This window comes from Octopus sinensis, linkage group LG8 (genome assembly GCF_006345805.1).
Source record: "Octopus sinensis linkage group LG8, ASM634580v1, whole genome shotgun sequence".
NCBI lineage: Eukaryota > Metazoa > Mollusca > Cephalopoda > Octopoda > Octopodidae > Octopus > Octopus sinensis.
In genome coordinates, this window is record NC_043004.1 from 37,290,214 (window position 1) to 37,297,659 (window position 7,446).

Below are 7,446 nucleotides of genomic sequence, written 5' to 3' on the forward strand. Positions count from 1 at the left end.
CTTAAAAAATAGGGATTTTCATAGAAAAAAAGCACCTTTTTTATGTAAATAATTTTTGGTGTTAACATGGTCCGATTTGAATTTTTTCTTCTACGGAATGAAGAGCAAGCCTTCTTCTATTATACTCTCAATTTTGGTCAACTTGCGCCGCAGGGTCTCGGAGGAGATAGTGTTAGTTGAAGGCTACCAAACCTGCCATATACAGATAACTTCAGCTTTATATATAGAGAGATGTATGATTGGAAAAGTATTAAAATAACTAAGAACTATTTTAGGAAAACCATCACTTCAACTCTCAAACCAAAATTATTGTTCAATCAGGCGAAACAAAAACACATGAAATAGATCTTAATACGTACAAATTGATTTCCAACAGGTTCAAAAAACGACAGAAATAAAATCAACTCAATAATTCAGAAGCCAAAGAAATCACTTCAAATTTAAACTGAGATGACAGCGTTGAATTTCCAGCATTGCACAAGCCATACTTTACTTCTGAGGACCTTAAATTGAATTCCATCAGTAAATCTACCGTTTATATTAATTAACCCAAAACCGAAATAGGAATAATTTGTAAATTTCCCTTACACAATACAATTCTTAAAATTAGATGAATTGCATACCTAGTTTTCTGGAGTCAAAATCTTCCATTTAGTTTAATGCTGTAAATAACAAATAACAAAACAAATTCTCAAAGTTGGATATCATTGATTATTACCCTACTGTCAGCAAAATAGTTTGGAGACAAAGCATTTTGTACATGCAGGATCGATATCATATTTTGATAATACTCTATAGATTTACCAATATGGAATTGTTTTATTCGTGTCACTATGGATTCCATGGTTGCAGCAAAAATTCACGAAAGGATTTCATTAGGCATTTTACATGTAATCCTTATAAGATTCGCGGACTTACGTAGCAAATTTCAGATTATACGACGATGTTCTCCTATTAGTCTTTAGACATATGAATACTCATCCATCAGATTTCAAAAGATTTATTGAATTATTTAAATAATAGCACTTAAAGATTACAGTAATTGTAGATGGATAGATTAATAGATAGATAGATAGATAGACAGACAGACAGACAGACAGACAGACAGATAGATAGATAGATAGATAGATAGATAGATAGATAGATTGACAGACAGACAGACACACAGACAGATATGTAAGACCCATGGATCGAGGTGTAGGAAGAAAGTTAGTTTCAAGCAATTCGTAGTAAATATAAAAATCAACTTTCAGGGACAAAAGTGGTTTATTAAGGCGGAAGGTGGTGGAAATTTTTCGTATCGAAGTACAATGAACTAAAAAAAGTTCTTTTTATATTTCATGGTAGGCGACCAAAATTGCCGGGTGTGCGTATAAGAATACAAGAGTTAAGCAATGGAGTAGATAAGATCCGGGTTACATATTTTTCATAGCGGTAAATATCCAAGCGAGATGTATACCGTAGGCAACACTTCAGGCCAAGGATATCTTGATTAACTGAAACTTTACATTGTCGCAAGGAGGTACATGTTAACACATGGAAGATTCAATGTGTTAACATGTACCTCCATCCATGTGTTAACACGTACCTTCTTGCGACAATGTAAACTTTCATTTAATCAAGATATCCTTAGCCTAAAGAATAGCCTACGGTACACACGTCGCTTAAATATTTACCACTTCTGAGGTTTCGCCTGCTATGAAACATATGTAACCCGGATCCTATTTACTCCATTCATTTACTCTTGTATACACACACACACACACACACACCACACACCACACACACACACACACACACACACACACACACATATATATATATAATATATATATATATATATATATATACCGGAGTAAACACATAAATGTGAAACAAGGTGGAAAAAAGAGTACTCAAATACCAGTGGTAGAGTAATATGCTTTATTTTAAGCAGCAGAAAATTCAACAAAATCTGTTACTCTGAGTTTCTCGTTGCCGTTCATCAGACAGTTTTTGCTAGAATGGAACTGATATATCAATTCCAGCAAGTATATATATATATATATATATATGGGTACAGGACATCAAAAGAACGTTGAACAACGAAAACATAAAAACAAAAACAGAAAACGAACATTTTTTCGAACAACGAAATAAACAAACAGAGAAAAGAGACATGCAACATAAAGAATATGTTTGTCCCTGTTTCATCTACTCCGCGTTTTCCGACGGTAAAGTACTATTTATTTTCCATTACACGTGTTTCATTTGCTTTTAGGAATCACAAAGATTTACATGTTAGACAGACGTAAAGTATTTTCTATTTTTAACTCTTCAGCTAAAGAATAAAAGTGGGTGTATATATATATATCTTTTACTCTTTTACTTGTTTCAGTCATTTGACTGCGGCCATGCTGGAGCACCGCCTTTTAGTCGAGCAAATCGACCCCGGGACTTATTCTTTGTAGGCCCAGTACTTATTCTATCGGTCTCTTTTTGCCGAACCGCTAAGTGACGGGGACGTAAACACACCAGCATCGGTTGTCAAGCAATGCTAGGGGGACAAACACAGACACACAAACACATACACATATATATATATATATATATACATATATACGACAGGCTTCTTTCAGTTTCCGTCTACCAAATCCACTCACAAGGCATTGGTCGGTCCGGGGCTATAGCAGAAGACACTTGCCCAAGATGCCACGCAGTGGGACTGAACCCGGAACCATGTGGTTGGTTAGCAAGCTACTTACCACACAGCCACTCCTGCGCCTATATATATATATATATATATATATATATATAATATATATATATGTTTATTTGTGTATATATATATATATATATATATATATATATATATATATACAAATAAACATATATATATATATACAAATAAACATATATATATATATACACACACACACACACACATATATATTAAATAATTGATAGTGAAGGCATATTCACCGAGGAATTCCTTACGTAGATCCTGCGGCTAAAGTACAGTACCGCGAATGACACCTGGCAGCCGTATGTGGTGAACGTTCCCTCAAGCTACACTACTAGGGACGTACCCAGGACAAGGTTTGGCCGCTACCTTTTAAAGCCTCCTATCGTGTTATGTTTAAGAGCAATGTACTTTACCAGAATTTTTCAACTCAGTATTTTGAAATGTCTTAACTGAAGATGTTACGTTAGAGATACATTCTTTTTTTTTCTCTGTTACGTAATGTCTCAAACGTGTGTTAAATTCACTCAGAATATCAACATTTGGTTTGGCTTTATTATATTTGTGTGTGTAGACAGACAGACAGATAGATAGATAGATAGATAGATAGATAGATAGATAGATAGATAGATAGATAGATAGATAGATAGATAGATAGATAGATAAGTTTCTTTATTGGCCACACAGGGCTGCACACAGATGAGACAAGTTACAAGGTAGAGCTTTTCTTTTGGGGGATGAAAAAAAAAGAAAAAAAAGGGGTGGCGTAGGTTTTCGATCAAGAGGGATCGTAAAAGGGAAGAAAGGAACAAAAATAAATAAATAAATAAATAAATAAAAAATAAAAGAAAAAATAAATAAAATAAAAGAAAAAAAAGAAAAAAAGAAAAAAAAGGAAAAGGAACAAAAGAAAAGAGAAATGGAAAAAGAAGAAAAGATAGATAGATAGATGATAGATAGATAGATAGATAGATAGATAGATAGATAGATAGATAGATAGATAGATAGGTTAGGTAGGTCGGTAGGTAGGTCGGTAGGTAGGTCGGTAGGTAGGTAGATCTGCTTGCAGTTTTTCAATGAATTATTTAATAACCATCTTCTTCAATTGTAGATCTTTTCCTACTTAGAGAGCAACAGCAACAACGGAGGCAGAAGCAATGTGAAACCAAACACGACAGGTACCGCCTACCCTACACTTACTGAGTGCAATCATGAGCAGAAAATCATGGAAGTGACGGTATTTTGTCATTGCGATATAAAGCTTGAATGAAAGAAATATCTTTTTTTGAAAGTAATTGAATAAGGTTAATACATTATTATCGAAACTGGATAGTAGCAAAGTATTACGATATTTAGGTAGATAGATCTATTATAATATAGATATTTATTGAGAAGATGAAAGGGTATGTTTATGCAGTTGTTTCAGCTTTAGTTTTTTGGAATGAGAAAAGGAGATATTTTTACTGTAAGTTTCGCGACTATGTCCAGCTGATAGATTTATTTAAAACAACAACGTATCTCCAGAGTCAGGCAAACGTTTTGCTTCGACATCATTTTAAATGTTTATTCATAATAATATACAGATGATTTTTTACGTATTTCCATACAGTGTCTAATTGATTACTGTTATAAAAAATGCATAGAAAAACACTTAATCCGGAATTGTGTAGAATGATTAACCTCAATATAGAAACTAATCAAAAAGAGCTTGAACATTTATTTGCTTGAACATTTATTTACTCTGGAGCAAAAGCATAATTACATGAATAGATTTATTATTAAATGGCGTCTTACTAAAGATGTGGCTGCTATTTAGTTTGTGACCTTTGTAATCTTGGAGTGATTACAATTAAGAAGAATTCCCACCACAAGATTACATGATTTAGTGATACTTCACTGCTATGAAGGATTGTTTTAGCATTCGTTTCGTTGTTGCTGATTGGTTGCCATTGTAAGAATTGATTTCTTCGTTTAGATTAATTTATTATTTTAGTAGAACCTGTTAACACCATAATCTGTTGAATCCAAAATCAATTTTAATATTCAGTCTTCTGTGTTGCCGACAATATTCAAGGTTTCAGGTAAATATGGATTTGTAGACATTTTTACTCTGTCAATGTATAGCAATAACTACTTTGATTATGTTTAATCTCTAATACTTTTCTCTATTCTTTTCTTTTGTATCAATTAAGAAATATATGAAAAGTCATTTGTACTAAAATTATGAGAAATCATTTGTAAACGACAAAGGAATTATACGTTCCTTCGTTTCATTGAGATATTTTCCCGCCCTCTCCCTCTCTCTCTCTCTCACACCCACTCCTCACATACACTCTCTCTCTCTTTTTCGGTCTCTTTTTCCCTCTCTCTCTCTAACTCCCGCTCATTCTCTCTCTCTCCTCTCCTCGTTTTCGCTCGCTCTCTTTCTCTCTCTCTCTCTCTCTCTCTCTCTCTCTTCTCTCTCTCTCTCCTCTCTCTCTCTCTCTCTCTCTCTCTCTCTCCTTCTCTACTATGCTTCCTCTCACAACGAACAAACTTTGCATCCTGGATACAAGATTTGTTTTCAAAGACTGAAATAATTAGAAACTATTTCTTTGATTTCATTTTGTTATTTCGACCAATTTTATCAAATATTGAAATATTCTGAAACGCTATTTTTATGATAATTAATATCTAAGCGGGTGAAAGTACATTTATTGCTTATCAAACATCCAAAGTAACATCTGATTAGGTCTTAGTCATTCGATATTCTTTTACACAATAGCTGAATATTTCTAAATAAATGTTAGTTGCTCCAATTAACTCAGGCCATGTAAATACATTCAACTAGTCCAGGAGCGTTTTGATACCACCTCATATTCCAACTTTATAGGACAAACACATATGTGTATTAGATTTTTTATATATTCTTTTATTCTTTTACACGTTTCAGCCATTTGACTGCGGCCATGCTGGAGCACCGCCTTAAATGGTGTTAGTCGAAGAAATCGATCCCAAAACTTATTCTTTGTAAGCCTAGTACTTATGCTATCGGTCTATTTTGCCGAACCGCTAAATTACGGGGACATAAACACACCAGCATCGATTGTCAAGCGATGGCAGGGGTACAAACACAGATATACATGCACAAATATATGCGTGCGTGTGGGGGGTGCGCGCGCGTGTGCGTGTGTGTGTTTGTGCGTGTGTGTCTGTGTGTGTGTGTGTGTGTGTGTGTTTGTGTGTGCATACGACGGGCTTCTTCAGTTACCGTCTACCAAATCGACTCACAAAGCTTTGGTCGGTCCGAGGCTGTAGTAAAAGACCCTTGCTCAAGGTGCCACGCAATGGGACTGAACCTGGAACCATGTGGTTGGGAAGCAAGCTTCTTACCACACAGCCAGCTTAATGAAAAGAACATGATGCCATTAGATCGCTTCTGGATTACAGTCTGGATATGTAATTTTTTATATATAGAAAAGTTATAAAATGAGGCTTTCTAATTAATTACTTTGACAAATCAATTTTATTGGCAATTTCACCATTTTCGTTATTTATAATCCAGTTTGATGCCTGCTTGCTCTGGAGTTCAAGCGATGGCTGGAATTAGTGCTCGGAATTTCACGTCGTATCGCAAACGATAAATATAACACGAAAATATGCATTGTTCATGCTGCTTGTCGGATATTACTACAAAATAAATAATTTAGAATGTTTCAGTTGTAGCTTAAAATAATGATGCTTAAACCCAATGTTTATTATTCAATAACCTCTTTAAAGTTAAATAACAAAAAAGTGTATCTCTTTCTTGAAGATTGTCCAAGGAAAATCCAACAAGTGTTGCTTCTCCCCTTCTTCATGAAGCTGTGGTGAAGGCAGTGTAGGGAAATCAACGTCGTAAGCGTTGTCAAGGAGACCAGCGTTCTTTTCAACAACGACTTCATGGCTTGAAGACGCCATCCTCAAAACAGAAATGGCTAGGAAAGCCGAAAACAAATTTACAAAATCGGGAAACACGCCACACAGGGCAGGTTTCCCGTGCAAAGAATTCGCACAACCGAATGTATTAGTTGTTGCACAACTTTTACATAAAAATATTATCCAAACACAAACTTTTGAAGGCAATAAAAGGCAACCTTACTATGAGCCGATGTGACTATCGTCCGTCCATAAGACAGACAGACAGACAGATCTGAGATTTACAATCTTTTTTTCTTTGAAATTTCGAAAACTTGCTATTTACGTCGCGACGTAAATTACAGGCATTTAATGATGTAGTAAAGAAATTAATATGAAAATAAATATTTAAATCTCCATATCTCTCTTATAAATCCAAATTAAAAGTTTTTTAATATTATTATCATACACAGATGGTATTATTACAGTTGTACAATATATATATATATATATATATATATATATCCACAAAATTCTTTACATGAATCCAAATATTTGGCCATTATTTAAGTTATAAACCTTAAATGTTAACATTCGTCCTACGTCAGCATAAAATACTGCTCATCTTTCATATCTAAACTTCCTTGAAGACAGCTTGCATTGTTATTATTGCTTTCATACAATGTATGGCAATCAACAAGTCTTACTATTTTATAGCTTCATTCAAAATTCGTCTGTTCTATCTAGTATCCATATCTATTTTACTCTTATCCATTTCGACATTTTAGTTTTACATTTATACCAAATACAGACGTGAAAGAGAAAAATCTAATTTTGATTCCTGAATT

At 34.1% G+C, this 7,446-nt stretch overlaps 1 long non-coding RNA gene across 1 annotated transcript in view; it reads left to right on the forward strand.

The window, feature by feature from the left end:
- The first annotated feature begins 236 nt into the window (after positions 1–236).
- Positions 237–7,446, forward strand: part of LOC118764427 — a 24,400-nt gene continuing 17,190 nt past the window's right edge. The window contains exon 1 of the long non-coding RNA XR_005000241.1: positions 237–247. This is a non-coding gene — a long non-coding RNA (uncharacterized LOC118764427). The remainder of the gene's footprint in view (positions 248–7,446) is intronic.